The sequence below is a fragment of the Octopus sinensis genome, linkage group LG10, assembly GCF_006345805.1.
Source record: "Octopus sinensis linkage group LG10, ASM634580v1, whole genome shotgun sequence".
Taxonomy (NCBI): Eukaryota; Metazoa; Mollusca; class Cephalopoda; order Octopoda; family Octopodidae; genus Octopus; species Octopus sinensis.
The window spans coordinates 62,400,615-62,417,368 of NC_043006.1; the positions used below are offsets into that span (position 1 = coordinate 62,400,615).

Below are 16,754 nucleotides of genomic sequence, written 5' to 3' on the forward strand. Positions count from 1 at the left end.
TCAAGACTAGTTATGTGTAACACATTACTATTTCGATCCTCAAATGATTTTAACTTTTAACATACCAAAAAATTTAACTCCATTATTCCAACTAATTTACATGGCATTCTTTCAAACAAAGCCGTCCCCATCCAGACACCAATTCAGAAGTTAAAAACTTAATATTACAAACTAATATTTTGTACACATTTCCACCTATTCTGCTAGCCATCACCCTATGTTCTCATAACGAATTTACTTGTAAATCGTTACATTCCTATAGACATTATTTATTTGATACGACAGTTTACTTATCATCCGTAAACAAATTCCCAAAATTTCTACTATGAAGTCTACTGACGAAACTATGAATTTTGAGAACTTGCCAAAACAGCATTATTACCTGTTTCGCTGTTGTTCGTCTCGATGATTTTCGAAAGAATGGTTGTATATTATCTACGTAATATATTCTGATCAGTTGTTATTTAATATTCATCACAATACAATGTACGAATCTCAACATATTATCAGATAATATCCATATATGTGCGTGTGGTTGTGTACGTGTCTATTAGACAATATCAGAAAAGCAAATGTACACATATTGAAAATCGAGTTACTGGAATTGGCAGACAAACAGACAGGTAATATGTCATAGAGCACAAAATAAAATAAGTAGATAAATAAGAAAACGTGCAAGAATGTAACATGACGGAGAATACAATATGCCGACCGAGTATTTTTTTTTTTTGTTTTTGATCAGAGATATTCCCATGAAGCGTCTTGAGCAAGCACTCATATCCAAAAACTATGAATATATAGATGAAACCGGGGAACTGTCGCAATTTTTGCTGATGCAAAAATTTGCACACAAATGCCAACAGGCGTACGCATAATCATACAAACACACACAAACATTTTCTTTCATTCTGTTATTTGCTTCAGTCATTTGACTGCGGCCATGCTGGAGCACCGCCTTTAGTCAAGCAAATCGATCCCAGGACTTCTTTGTAAGCCTAGAACTTACTCTACCTGTCTCTTTTTCCGAACCGCTAAGTTACGGAGATGTAAACACACCACCCTCTGTTGTTATGCGATGGTGGGCGGACAAACACAGGCACAGAAACATATATATATATATATATTATATATATATATATATATATATATATATATCTATATATATATATATAGAGAAGAGAGAGAGAGAGAGAGAGAGAGAGTTTACGAAAAAGACAAAAGACGAAGACAGGTGGTGTACAAAACAATCAGATGTATTAGTATAACGCTCAGGAATAGTAAAAGTCTTTTACGTTTCGAGCCTACGCTCTTCTACAGAATGGGACACAGAAAAAACAAGGAGAGAAAAAATGTGTGTAGTGGCTAATATATAAATACATATGTATATAACGTGCTTCTTTCTGTTTCCGTCTACTAAATCCACTCACAAGTCTTTGGTCGGCCCGAGGTTCTAGTAGAAAAAACTTGCCCCAGGTGTCATGTAGTGGGACTGAACCCGGAACCATGTGGTTTGTAACGAAGCTACTTACTACACAACCACACCTAGATATACGCAATACGTGGTATTGTGCCTGTGTATAAACACACACAAATATATATATAGATAATGATATATGAGTATAGAAACAAATATGTGCGAATATATCGAGGCAAATGTATCTGCGCGTTCACATGCGCAAGTATGTGTGTATGTATGTATTAAGTATGTAGTATGTATGTATAAACAGTCTTTATCTCCAACATTGCGCTTGAATACAGAATACCTATCATATGAATTCGTGGTGCATAAAAGCATACTTATTTATATTACTGACAGACGGAAACTGGCTGCTACACCACATCTGCTAGACCTGCCACAGGATCGTTTTCTTTTTGAGTTCGTCATTAACAGACGTCCTTTAGCGACAAGATAACCGAATCTTTCTGGCTACTCTGTGACATCAATGCGCTATAGACACTGCAGTTCTATACATCGTTTAACTATATACATACACAAATGAATATATGAGTATATGTGTATACATTGTACACACACACACACACACACACACACACACACTCACATATATATATATATATATGAAAGGGTATGTAAACAGGTAAACGATATATAGAATTTCAGTGTCTACTCAAACACTGATGCCACGAATAGAAGCGACTGCAATAGTAACCGAGGAATCTCGCCGCTAAACGTCGTGAAGGATCTCTTAGATCACGTGGTCTTTAACAAGTAGCAAAAATCGCTGAGAAGGTATACCCTGAATCTCAGTGTGCTCCATCAGAACGCTCCACCCTCGACACGGTCCTCTCTCTTTGACAGTCATAGTAGAAGTGCCGAGGGCAAAAGCAACCACTCTTTATCAATTTTATTGACATTACTAAGACTTTTGACTTGGTTTCTAGAGACGGCATGTTCAAATTCCTTGCTAAGATTGGCTGCCCTTCAAGATTTTCAGGATAGTCCAATCATTTGCTGCAGATATGAAAGGTGTCATTCTTCTTCGGAGGCGTTCAACATATGTAGAGATGTGAAGCAGCGCTGTTTGTTCGCCCCACCCTATTTGTCGTTTTCTTCACAGTCATGCTGAAACACATATTTCGAACGTCAACTGACGATGTATACCTCAACAACAGATCAGAAGAAATCCAGGATTCATCAGAGAACTACTTCTTGAGGATGACGCAGCATTGGCAGTGCACACTGCGGATCAAATGCAGTGCCTCTCGACAAACATGACATGGCCTGCCAAAAATTCAGTAGTGGGCCAAGATGCCAAGCAACCCCACTATATTCCACCCCTACCTATACTTTGAACATCAGCAACTACGAGCTGGAGGTGGTTCACAAATTCACCTGCCTCGTATCTGCCATCATTGATAACCTGCCTTGGATCCAGAAATTTGCAGACGAATTGAATGTGCATCCGGCACATTTGCCTGGCTGACGAAGAGAGTTTAGAAGAACAGGAAGCTGATTCCAAACACGAAGACTAGTGTCAGCGGGACACGGAATCTCTCCTACAGACAAGACCCAACCCAAAGTTTTGTGAGGAATTCTATTTCACTGAAAACTGTAAAAGACCCGTAATAAAATATATATATATATTATATATATATATATATATATAATATATATATATGTATATATATATATATATATATATGTGTGTGTGTGTGTGTGTGTGGTGTGTGTGTGTGTGTGTGTGTGTGTATGTGTGTGTCTGTGTGTGTGTGTGTGTGTGTAATGTGGTGAGCTGGCAGAAACGTTAGCACGCCGGGCGAATACCAATATTTCGTCTATTTTTATGTTCTGATTTCAAATTCTGTTGAGGTCAAAACACTCACAAATGTTTATACAGGGTGTGGTGAATAATATGTCGTCTAAATTACGCAAAATGAAAATAACACTGACGTCTGATTTTAACACATATTTATCAAAATTACATTAAAACATCTTGAAATACTAAAAAGTAAATGTATTCAATAAAGCCATTGGCTTCAACCACGGCCTCCAAACGACTTGGGAATCTCCTGCAAATCGTCTGCTATAATCCTTGCCTTCAGTTCATCTTTGGTGTTACAAGGAGTTTTGTTGGTTTCTCGCTCAACTGCACATCACGCATAATAGTCAAGGAGGTAGCAGTCTGGGGAGTTAAGTAGCCAGAGGTAGTGTGGTCGCAGAAATTGTCTAACAGCCATGACGGGGTTCTGCTGCTTGTGTGTCATAGTTCAGTCCTGTTGCCAGACATAGGGTCTGCCAGTAGCCACCCTCTTCTCCCAGGGCAGCACTACCTCCTCTAAGCACTTGATGTATGTCTCCTTGTTTAGTGTGAGGTCGTATGGAAAGATGAATGGAGGCATAATGTCGTCCTCGCTAGTCACTCCAAATGCTATGATGTTCACTGGATCTTTGATTTTTACTCTTGGTACGTCCACAGAGTGCACTGTCCTCATATTGACGCCCAATCACTCTGAAATGCTCGTATTCTAGTTTCCTGCGCGAATGTCAAGCCCTACATGTCATTTCCAAATTTCTGGCTGAGTATTCTGCGTCATGGTGCTATTTTCGTCACACACAGTGCTCAACTGACTCTACTATACTTTCTAGCCGACAGAATTAAAAATAAACAATGCGCATGCGCGAAATCAAAAATTGAAAAATGGCGACAATTTACCCCTTCTACCCTCTATAAACCGATATGTGTCATTACCTGCTCTTCTCACCCTTTGCATGTGTGTGTGTGTGTGAGTGTGTGTGCGCGCGCGTGCGCCCGCATGAGTACCCGTATGTCTCTATGCGTGTTAATAATGTATATAAGCGAATCGGTAAAGAACAATGCAAAGGAATGTGGATAAGCAAAAAATGATCACATAAGTGAAAGAATTCAATGTTACCCGAGAAAACGTTGTCATTTCCGTAAAAACATTCTAAAATTAGTGAAAGGAGGAAGATATAAAGGCCATAATTTTTACAGTTAGTATGTCTGTACTTCATATATAACTACACAATCGTACATACACGCACACAAACACACATACACTCACTCGTACACACACGCACACTTATATACTCAGTATATAGATACGTATATAAACATCTGGATACTCTAATATACACATATATTTATGTATACACACAGATATTTATTATAATGTGTATATATAAGTTACGATGTTAAAATACTGTGTATATGTATAATTCATTTTGATTAATTTCTTGATCACCCATTTCTTCTACTTCACTCTCTTCTTTTTAATTTACATTTCTCTCTGGTAGAATTTAACAGCAATCTTCGCTGTTTTATCATCTTTATTATATAAAGCTTGGATTCCATTTAAATTCATACAAAATACTAGTCCATTTAAACTTAACCAGTGGCCAAATAGGAATCCTCTCCTTGGTCGCTCGGCCTATTGGAAATAGAAACCAAGTTTGCCTTAAATTTTTCGTTGCTTGCTTTAGGAAGTAAGAATAAATTGTATAATATAGACGGAGACAAAAACGGAGAGCCGTATCTGGAATGTCTTTGTTCATAATATGATTGTAATGACACTTAGGATGAAACAACTGAAATGATGGACACAATACATCATGTTCGATTCCCATTGTACTAGCCAGACACGTTTTAAACAATTTTTGTTTATCTCTGTAAGATTTAGTTTTCTATCATATATGGCCGCTCAGTAATTTCTCAGTAGTACTAGCTTTAAATGCTTTCACAGTGATGCATTGAATTCAGTAAATAAAGAAATGAAGGTAATCCTAATTGTATTGTTATTTAGTAAAACATATGTGTCACTTATACATCAGATAATCTTAAAACACACTATCAAAAAAGTCTCGTATTTTGCAGGGGTTGTTAAACAATAGCTGCCAATGAAATTGATGTCTCTCAGAGAACAATGATAAATTTCCAACTAATAATAATAAGGAGGCGGAGGAGGAGGAGGAGGAGGAGGAGAACAAAACATCAACAACAACAGCAATAATAATAATAATAACAATAATGGTTTCAAATTTTTCCACAAGTGCAGTATTTTGCGGGAGAGGATGAGTTGATTACATCGACCCCAGTGTTAAACTGGTACTCATTTTATCGACCCCGAAAGGATGAAATGCAAGGTCGAGCTCGGAGGAATTTGTACTCAGAACCGAGCCACGGCCAACAGAAGAAAATAAGACAAAGAAATATACCAAGACAATGTATACCAAGACAAAGAAATATACATGGTAACAACTTCAACCAGTTAAAATCAAAAGTCATGAGAGCCACTGTACTGGTACTGCATCCGGAATTTATTATTATATTATTATTATTATTATTATTATTATTATTATTATTATTATTATTATTCAGTAGTTTTATTTTTATAGCGTGCTTCACTTCACTATCGAGCGCAGCTCTGTGGCCTTGGTATGTGCTGTGATTTGTTGTGATGCTCTGATGGTTATTGTATGGAAAGTGTTCTGCGTAGGATGTGTGCAGTGCATAGTAGTGCAATTTTCTGTATGTTATATGTGTTTGTAAGTCCTGGTGTTTTTGTTATGTATTTGTCTGAATATTTTTTATCATGCCTAATGCACCTACTATGATAGGAATTGTTTCTGTTTTCAGGTTCCACCTTCTAGTTACCTCTATTTCCAGGTCTTTGTATTTTGAAAGTTTCTCCTCTTCTTTTAGAAACGCGTTGTCATCTGCTGGTATTGATACATCAATTAGAAAGCATTTTTTTCTTCATGATCTCTGACAACTATATCTGGTCTGTTGGCCTTAATTTCTCTATCTGTGTGTATCGGCATATCCCAGAGTATGGTTGCTTTCTCGTTTTCTGTGACCTTTTCTGGTGTGTGCCTATACCATCTTTTTTCTGTTGTTATTCCATAATGTTGGCATAGCTTCCAATGTATGTAGGTTCCAACTCTGTCATGTCTGTGAATATATTCCTTCTTAGCCAGGACTGGGCAGCTAGAGATCATATGATTTATGTTTCTTGTCCATCTCCACATATTCTGCAGTTACTTGTAATATTTCTTTTCATTACATGTTTTTGGTAATTTCTGGTGGGGAGGCTTTGGTCTTGTGCTGCAATTAAAAATCCCTCTGTTTCTGCTTTGAGTCCTGAGCTTCTCAACCATTGCTGGGATTTTTCTTTGTCTATTTCTTTTGCGTTTAGTTTAGTCCAATATTTACCATGAAGAGGCTTTTCTTGCCATCGTTTTATCATGGCTCGTTGCTGTTCTATTTTTAGCTTGGATTTCATTTGTTTTATAGCTTTTGTTGTTTCTTCATCATCTTCTTCTTCTTCTTTGTGTTTATTAGGTGGTATGATTTCTTGTTTGTATTTGTCAGCTTCCTTAAATACTGAGAACAGTTTTTTGTTTTGCTCGTGTTTTGCTGCTATCTGGATCAGTTTTCCTTCCTTCTGAAGTAGGTATTTTTGCAGTCCTATGGTGGTTTTTATAGTAGTTTTCCAGCTGTATAAGGCCTCTACCACCTTCTATACGTTGTATATATAGTCTTTCTATGTCAGATTTTGGGTGATGCATCCTAGATCCTGTCAGTATTTTTCTTGTTTTCCTATCTATTTTGGACAGTTCATTTCGTGTCCAGTTAAGGATATTGTAGCTGTAACTTATAACTGGGACAGCTAAAGTGTTGATACCTATTATCTTCTTTTTAGCATTGAGCTCTGTTTTTAGTATTGATCTAACTCGTCTATAATATTCTTTTTTTATTTTCTCTTTCATTTGTGTGTGTTGTGTCTTATCTAGTTCATGGATTCCTAAGTATTTGTAAGTTTGGCTTTGGTCTAATTCTTTTATTTCATTGGTTTTATCTAGTGTGATGTTGTTACTCTTAACTAGTTTTCCTCTTTTCATGGTTACTTTGGCGCATTTTTCTAATCCAAATTTCATATCTATTTCTTTGGTAAATCCATGAACTGTCTTTAATAGTGTTTCCAGCTGTTTGTCATTTGCAGCGTATACTTTTAGGTCATCCATATAAAAGGTGTTGATCGTTTTGCCGTAGCATTTATATCCGCATCCAGTTCTATTTAGCATATCAGATAGAGGTGACAGTGCCAAGCAGAAAAGGAGTGGGGAGAGAGCGTGTCTCCCTGGAATATTCCTCTTCTAATGGGGATGTCTTTGGTTTTCATGAGTCCCTCTTTTGTTTGGAGGTGTAGGACTGTTTGCCATTTATTCATAGAGTGCTCTATGAATTTTATGATTGTTGGTGCTACTTTGTTAATGGCTAGTGTTTCGAGGATCCATGTGTGGGGGATGCTATCAAACGCCTTTTTGTAGTCATTATTGTAGTTATTATTATTATTATTATTATTATTATTATTATTATTATTATTATTATTATTATTCTGTTTGAGGCAGAAGATTACAAATTAGAAGATGAGGGGGATATTCGAGGTCATAGATCCTCTATACTAGATAGACACTTCCTGTTATCGATCCACTGAGTGATGAAGGACATATATATCCTAAGGCAGGTTTTGAGACTTCAGCGTCACGACCCGGTGCGATATCGCATGTCATTCTGACCGACGCTCTAACTGTTCTGTTATCATTATTCAATCATATCGTCCGTTATTGAATAACAGCATAAACATGAAGAACGATACAGAATGCAAGTCAAAGAATGGGATTCACTGATGTTTAAAACAGAAATCAAAAGAGTTCCGATAAAAACAAAAATAAAAAAAAAAATTATACGGTCATTTTCATAACACGGAACCGAGTAGACAGGAATTACACATCACTGTAAATATGTTATCGTTAGATTTTTTTAAAACAGGATTAGTCACATTTAATCTTTCAATATAGAGGATAAAGAGATTCAATGAAGTTATTTTGCACTTAGAAAAAAAATGAGATATTCATTTTATAGAGAACAGAACGGTTTTGACAATATAGACATAAAGGACGGTGCGTAGTGTTCTCCCTTTTGCATTATTATAATAATGTGCCTATGTCTCTGTATGTGTGTGTATGCCTCTATGGCTGCGTGCGTGGGTGTACGTAGGCTGTGTATGAATCAATGTATAGATAGACAGGCAGATAAACAGACAGATAGATAGATATGATGTGAAATATGATTTTCTAAAGGACCCCCTCTCTTTTTTTCTCAAGCTCTCTTTCTCCTGCTCCCTCCCTCTCTTTTCCTTAAGCTTTCTCTCTTTCTCTCCTGCTTTCTCTATTTCACTTTATATGTATTTGATTGTCATTTTCCCTTATATAATTTGTCGTTTATAATCTCATCTTAATTAGTTGCACTTTCCTTTGACTTTCCTACTTTCTCAATTTCCTTATTTTTAACGATACTTCTTATTTACTACCTCATTAATTTTCTCTTCATTTCTCTGTTTAATTTATCTCTTATCATGCGTATTACTAATCTTTTATTCACTGTCATTTCTCCCTGAAATCATCTTCTATTTAATCCTAATATAACACCTGCTGACAGCAGAAAATAAACAGGAAGTAAACCATTTGGAAACGAAATGAAACTTTTATATATATTTTTTTTATTTGTTCTTATTTAGTCCCAGATTATTTCTGATAAAGCCAGCCCATGACCAAAAGCAATGCCATATGTATCCTATTGCATATTATAATACCTGGACCTTCTACTGTTCAATATTTTATTCCCTTTTCATGAGAGTAGATCTTTATTTGACGAATACATGGCTGATATTTTTCAAAGCTTACTGCACAACTAGAGGCTGTTTTAATGGCGTTATTATTTTTTCTATTGCATTGCAATCAATGTCATTTTGCGCCTCAGCTATCCGACCCCATCGGGCAGATTTGGTTCCCACTTGTCTCAGAGCACGTGCCTTAGTTCTGATAATGCAGTCTTTGTGCTTGGCCAACCTCGCTGCCAGTACGTCAGTTGCAATGCCTTTCATAAGCGCCTCTTCTAAATTTCTCACTTAATCACTCCCTAATCTATTTCTTTCTACAATTAAAACTGTGCTAAATCTAACTGATTCTACTTAGACGGCACATTTTAGATTATTCCACGATTTATCAATATTCTAGAGAAATAAAATTTAAGACGAAACGAGCTAGAAAAAAACAAGTAAAAATATAAAATATAAAATCAACGATTTGATAACCTTCCTGCAACCAGTGAATAATTGAAACAAGGAACAGAGCTGAAAGCCCAACGGCTTAGAAGATATGACAAAAGAAATAAATTTTATCGACAAAACAAGATATTCAAGGCGGATGCAAAGAAATGTTACAGGGAAATTGGTAAGCAAGATAGAATTAAAGGAACCACCTAAGGCAGAGGAAATGGAAAACTTCTGCAAGAAGATACGGAGCAACAGAAAATATAAGGCTAAAGCTGACTGGATAGAGCGTGAGAAAGAGAGACTGGATGAAGTTGAAGAGCAGAAATGGGAGGGGATTGGAATAGAAGAGCTAAGATGTGTTCATAGGAAGTCTCACAAATGGAAAACCCCTGAGCTGGAACGAATTTCTAACTTCTGGTTAAATTGTTTGACAGAAGCACACCAAATTTGCGCTGCATCTCTGACTGATGTCATCCAGAACCCAGAGCAAATACCTGTCTGAGTGACCGAAAGAACAACATACCTTCTACCAAAATCTGAAAACTCAAAATTTCTAAAGAACTACCGATTAGTGACATGTTTCAAGACCACTTACAAGAACCTCATATCCATATTAACTGACAGAATAAACACTTTCCTTGAACAGGCATCTATCATTCCACAAGCGAAAATGGTTGTAAAACGAATTCTTATGGGTGCAAAGATCAAGCAAATTGATTGTAGGGAATTGCTGGAAGCATCTGAGTATAGCATTGGTACATTACAGGAAAGCGTTTGATAGTGACCCACATAATTGGCTACTCAAGGCCCTTGAGATATATATTTAACTCTCCTGTCATCTCCAAATTTTTACACGGTAGCATGGCTAAGTGAAACACACGTCTCCTTCTAAACCATAGTAATGGGATGAGTCAAACTAACGACACCATCATCAAACAAAGCATCTTTCAATGTCACTTCCTCTCCATATTATTGTTTTGCATGGCACTGATCTCACTCTCAAACGAACTAAAGAACACAAATATGGTTTCAAAGTTTACTATACGACAATAAACCATATGTTTTATATAGAGGATCTGAAGGTGTTTGCAAGAAATGACGAAGAGCTAAAAGTGGGTCTTAATGGGTTTACTAGTTGAGCATTTACCTTAGAGGCTGGCGATATGTGCATCTCTGATCGCGAGAAGAAGTACCAGGGGAGTATTATTATCATGTGTTGAGAGGAATTCTTTGTGATTTTAGATTATTCACCTTTGGAAACATGGGTGTTTCGTTCAACATCCTTAAACAACCTTTATTAAGGGACCTTTTGAGCGGAATGGATTACTCAGCCTCAAAAATATCTAACTGGGTCTCACCTGCAAGGCCATGCGCTGTTTATCTTGATACGAGATCACTATGTCACGCACATATGGTTATGATGCATGTTCCTGGTGTACTCTTATCAGACGGGTAGTCATGGTGGGTATATTGTTCTCCGTATATTTTACGAGAGTGTCATTTTGATGGCATGCACTGCTCACTCAATAATAATAAAGAACTCTTCCTAGTATAGGCACAGGGTATGAAATTTGCGGGAGGGAGCTAGTGGATTACATCGACACCAGTGCTCAACTAACTAGAACTTATTTCTTAGAAATGACGACTTTGCTAGTTGCCCTCGGTGGAATTTATTTTTCAGAACGCTAAGACGGACGACATGCTGCTAAGCACATTTCCCGGGGTGATAACGATTCCACCGCCTTCTTAATAATAATAATAATAATAATAATATGAGCTACAGCAAATATTCTGCTCAATACCACAGATTTGCTTGTCAGTTGTTTGACCTTAACCAGTTGAGCATGTCCCTCAGTGGCTGACGATATGTGCATCTCTGATCACGAGCAGAAGTAGTGGGGGAGCATCATAGCCATGTGTTGAGAGGGATTCTTTGGGGTTTGAATGATCCACCTCTGGAAACATGGGTGGTTCTTTCAACATCCTTAAACAACCCTTATTCAGGGACCTTTTGAGCGGGATGGGCTACTCAACCTGAAGAAAATTCTAACTGGGCCCCACCTGCAAGGTCATGTGCTGTTTATCTTGATATGAGATCACCATGTCGCGCACATATGGTTGTGATGCATGTGCCTGGTGTACCTTTATCAGACGGGTAGTCATGATGGGTATATTGGGCTTCGTATATTTTACCCCAGTGTCACTTTGATGGCATGCACTGCTCTCTCACTCCATAATAATAATAATAATAACAGTATCCCTTTCTATATAAGCACATAAACCCGCGCGCAGTCTTCGTAGTTTGATATTGCACTGGAAGCTTGAATTGGACAGAGGAAGAACTAAAGAGGATGGACAGGAAGTCAAGAAAGCTCGAAACGGTGCATGGTGCCCATCATCCACGTACATACACTGACCACCTATACATGAAGAGAGAAAATGGAGGAACGGGACGGATAAGTGTGGAAGACTCTGTGCGTGTCAAAATCAAGAGCTTAATGAAATATCTAACCCAAAATAAGCAACCCTCGGTAGCGATCGTTATGAACGAGCGTGCACTGAGAGCAGAAAAAAGAGAAAACAACGGAAGGAGTACAAAGAGGGCAGAAGAAGAATTACACAAGTCGGGACTGCACAGTCAGTTCCATATAAACACAACAGAAGTTACTGGAAAAATAGGTGGGATTGGCTGATGAAAGAAAACATGAAAAAAGAGACAGAGAGTATTATACTGGCAGCGCAAGGCCAAGATTTGGTTACGAACTGGATGGTCAACCTTAGGAATGGCCAAGTGTCTCCGCTGCCGCATCTGCAATAAAGTGGAAGAAACAATTGCCCATATCATGAACGAATGCCCTACACCTGCCCCAAATCACTACAAGTTGTGGCAACACAACCAGTCAGCCGAAGTGCTACATTGGAAACTGTGCGAAAAGTGGAGACTAGAGAGAGGTAAGACGTTGTATAAGCACAAACCGCAGCGTGGCAGAGTCGGAGACAAGTAAAATCCTCTGGGACTTCCCAACCAAAACAGATCAGGTGATAGAGTATAACAGACCGAAAAAAGTGGTGGACAAGGTGCACCACATATGCTATACAGTTGATGCTTCATGCCCCTTTGACCCCGGAATAGTGAACATGAAGGGGAAAAGATAGGTACAATTCTCTAAGCCCGGCTATGGAAACTGAAGGATGTGAATAGTGACAGTTATTGTTGGATCTTTGGGAACACTATCAGAAGGCATCAAGAGGAACATTAAGGAAATCGGAACAGACTGCTCAGTAGAATTTTTACTAAATGTTTGCCTCCTTGACATGCCTAGAGTATTCGGGAAAGTCTTAGATAGCTGAAAAGAACGAATAGCATGGTACCGTAGACTGCAGAGAGTAAGGCAGCTGCGCATGCAAGACTCCAGAAGCTCCAGTAACTCTGTGATAAAGAGAAATAATAATAATAATAATAATAATAATAATAATAATAATAATAATAATAATAATAATAATAATAATAGAAGACAAACCATTGTTTTGTCTTGGTATAAAAGATGGGCTACAGCAAATATTCTGCTCAATACCATAGATTTGCTTGTCAGTTGTTTGACCTTAACCAGTTGAGCATGTCCCTTAGTGGCTGACGATATGTGCATCTCTGATCACGAGCAGAAGTAGTGGGGGAGCATCATAGCCATGTGTTGAGAGGGATTCTTTGGGGTTTGAATAATTCACCTCTGGAAACATGGGTGGTTCTTTCAACATCCTTAAACAACCCTTATTCAGGGACCGCTTGAGCGGGATGGGCTACTCAACCTGAAGAAAATTCTAACTGGGCCCCTGCATGGTCATGTGCTGTTTATCTTGATATGAGATCACCATGTCGCGCACATATGGTTGTGATGCATGTGCCCGGTGTGCCCTTATCAGACGGGTAGTCATGATGGGTATATTGGGCTTCGTATATTTTACCACAGTGTCACTTTGATGGCATGAACTTCTCTCTCACTCAATAATAATAATAATAATAATTTGGGAACAAAGCCAGCGAGTACGTGGGATTGAGTAGATAGTTATGCGTATGTATGTACGTGTGTGTATACAAGAATGTGCATGTGTATGCATGGCTATATGATAATATTTTGAGTGGGTATGTGTGTGTGCATGCGTACGTACATGTATATATGTATAAACATATGCATATGTCTATATGTAAGTATCCATATATCTATATATGTAAATACATTAAAAAGACCTCTAAAAGAAGAAGCATGTACTAGATACAAAAAAGTGGATAAATTCAATGAAATGAAAATCAAAAACGTTTACAAACTAGGCTCATCTTATACTGCGGTTTCGTCTTTTTTTAGCAGAAAAATATAATTTATCTGCCAAGGCTAGACTCTTCAGTAAGCAGCCTTTGTTATCCTAGAAGTACATATCGTTAGAAGCATGTGCAATTCTACCGACTTGCATTCTCTAACTTTTCAGACCAGTGCGCAGACGCGAAACATACCCGGCGAACAGAGAGGATGCCGGTATAAGGTCTACGAGCAAATTTATCGAGTAATATGTAAACATAGTAAAAAGGGTAATAAAATAAATTATTATTACCAGTGATCTAGCACAAAAGACAAATTAGTCATTAGACTATATGTTATTCATATATAAGTACTTTAAAATGCCTCTAAAAGAAGAAGCAAGTACTAGATACACAAAAAGTGGATAAATTTAATGAAATTTATGTTGATAGTTGTATACAATTATGCATGTTGTGATATGTGCTGTACCACGTAAATCGATAGATAGATAGTTTGTGTGTATATATAGTTGTAGGGTATATCATTGTAATCGAATGTATATGTCTATAAATGTGTGTATTCTAGCGTGGAATGATGATGAGCTTTATGTTGTTCTACCACGAATCTGATGTGTCATACTGCCCTTCCTAGATAGATTTTGGATGGCTTGCCTGCTTCCCGCTGGTCTTCACAGCGGGACATGTTTATAAATTAATTAAGTTCTCAGCTTGAAAAATGGACTGCTTTGACACTTTGCTCCTTCTCTATTTTCGCCCTGAATTCCATTGTTCTCTTTTAAATTATCACATGTTCATCTTGCTAGCTGGTGAATGGGTCATCTTCTAGAGGTTCTCTTACCTGTTTATATATTTTTCAAAATGAATGGTGGATTTATGCTGTGATGTAATATATGAATTCATCAAGTAAATGCTACCAAAACCGTGCCAGGAAATATTAAACCGTTTTCTGTTATTTTATACCAGCGACACGCCTGGAACCAGCACGGGATCAATGTATGGTTTATAATGTATTTGGTACATTCATATACATAATACCTGCAGTACAATGCCAACAAATGACATCTAATGGTTGGTTTACCTAACTGTGAACTCAATATTATGAACGTTTGTGTGATATGTGGCATTTGGTGACCTCAACAGTGTTTCTTGTTGCCAGTTTGGTTTATCTGGAACTCTTGACAGGAAGATGTCCGGTTCCGTTTTGAAGATACTTACATCGACACCATGTAGGTGAGTTAGTCTTTTGAGGAGGTAACTGAATACATGTGAGCACTTGAAACCCAAGCTCTTGCAGAATATGATTATGTATCGTAATGGGAATATTTGGATCGTTGGCACTATGCACTGGTGTCTCATTCTGCTTTTTTGCGTAACTTTCAGACAAACTCTGGTAACGCCCTTCCAGGATTTTCTGGATGTATACAAATGCATATCTTTCCAGCCTTCGTTCTGAGGAGTATTTGGAATGTTGCATTGGGACGATCTGCTTTGTGTAGCTTGGATGGATTGCTTCTTGTCCTGTAATTAATTTTACATTGTTTGGTGACATTTTTTGGTGCAGTTGGCAAAGTGGCTGAGGACTTATGTCCTCCAGAGAACCATTATACTTTACTCTTCTATTGTTCTGAGAGATCTAAGGATACACCTAGTCATTTTGTTGCCAACTCCGTAATATGCATTATGCCAATGCACAGGCTGCACACTAAATTTTGATTCATTGATCGCAACCCCTCCCGAGCCAGTGTTTCCTATCAGCATTTCATTCAGTTTCGTGTACTGCTAGAAGTATAGGCGCAATGGCCCAATGTTTAGGGCAGCGGACACGCAGTTGTAGGATCGCGATTTCGATTCCCAGACCGGGCGTTGTATTTCGTGAGCGAAAATACCTAAAGCTCCACGAGGCCGTACTCTTTCACCACGACTCCCTCTCACTCTTTCTTCCTGTTTCACTTGTACCTGTATTTCAAAGGGCCAGCATTGTCACACTCTATGTCACACTGAACTTTCCCGGAAACTACGTTCAGTGTACACCTATTTGCACGTTAATTTAATGAGCAGGCTTTTCCGTTAATCGGATCGACTGGAACCCTTGCCGTCGTAACCGACGGAGTGCCACGACTGCTACATCAGGACATAGACATTTCTAGCATTAAACTGAGTGCTGGTGTCCTCAGCCACCTGCATATTGCGCCGCCCAACTTTTGTTGCACATGCTTCTGTATCATCTGCATAACTAGCTATCTAAGCATCTCAGGGCATATCTGAGAAAACCACTATGAATAGTAGTTGGCCGAAGATAGTGCCCTACATGTTGGTATGCCTAGATTTAATGAATCATTTAATTTATATATATATATATATATATATATATATATATATATATATATATAATGGACTCTCCTGTCGTTAGACGTCGTATGAGGGTTCGACAATTTCTTACCGAACAACCATACAGATGATTTGTTTATAGTAAATAAATGTTTGTGCAGACATAGGCTCACGCGCTCCATCAAATCGGCATCACCTGTACAGGTGCAACTGGGTGTCACTTGTACAGGTGCAACGTGAAATTAAGTGATTTGCACAAGAACACAACGCTCCGCCCGGTCTGGGATCGAACCCACCATCTGGCAACATGGGTTGAAGACCTTAACTACTAAACCATGCGCCTTCACTATATATATATGTATATATATCCAGCTGATCCGATCAATGGAATAGCCTGCTCATGAAATTAACGTGCAAATGGCTGAAAACTCCACAGACACGTGTATCCTTAACGTAGTTCCCGGGGAGACTCGGTGTGACATATATATATATATATAAACAAGAGTTTGTGTGTGTC

At 38.0% G+C, this 16,754-nt stretch overlaps 1 long non-coding RNA gene across 1 annotated transcript in view; it reads right to left on the reverse strand.

The window, feature by feature from the left end:
* Positions 1-12,122, reverse strand: part of LOC118764980 — an 18,433-nt gene extending 6,311 nt beyond the window's left edge. Inside the window, exons 1-2 of the long non-coding RNA XR_005000820.1 lie at positions 12,110-12,122; positions 9,459-9,461 (exon numbers count right to left, since the gene is read on the reverse strand). This is a non-coding gene — a long non-coding RNA (uncharacterized LOC118764980). The remainder of the gene's footprint in view (positions 1-9,458; positions 9,462-12,109) is intronic.
* Positions 12,123-16,754: the final 4,632 nt, after the last annotated feature.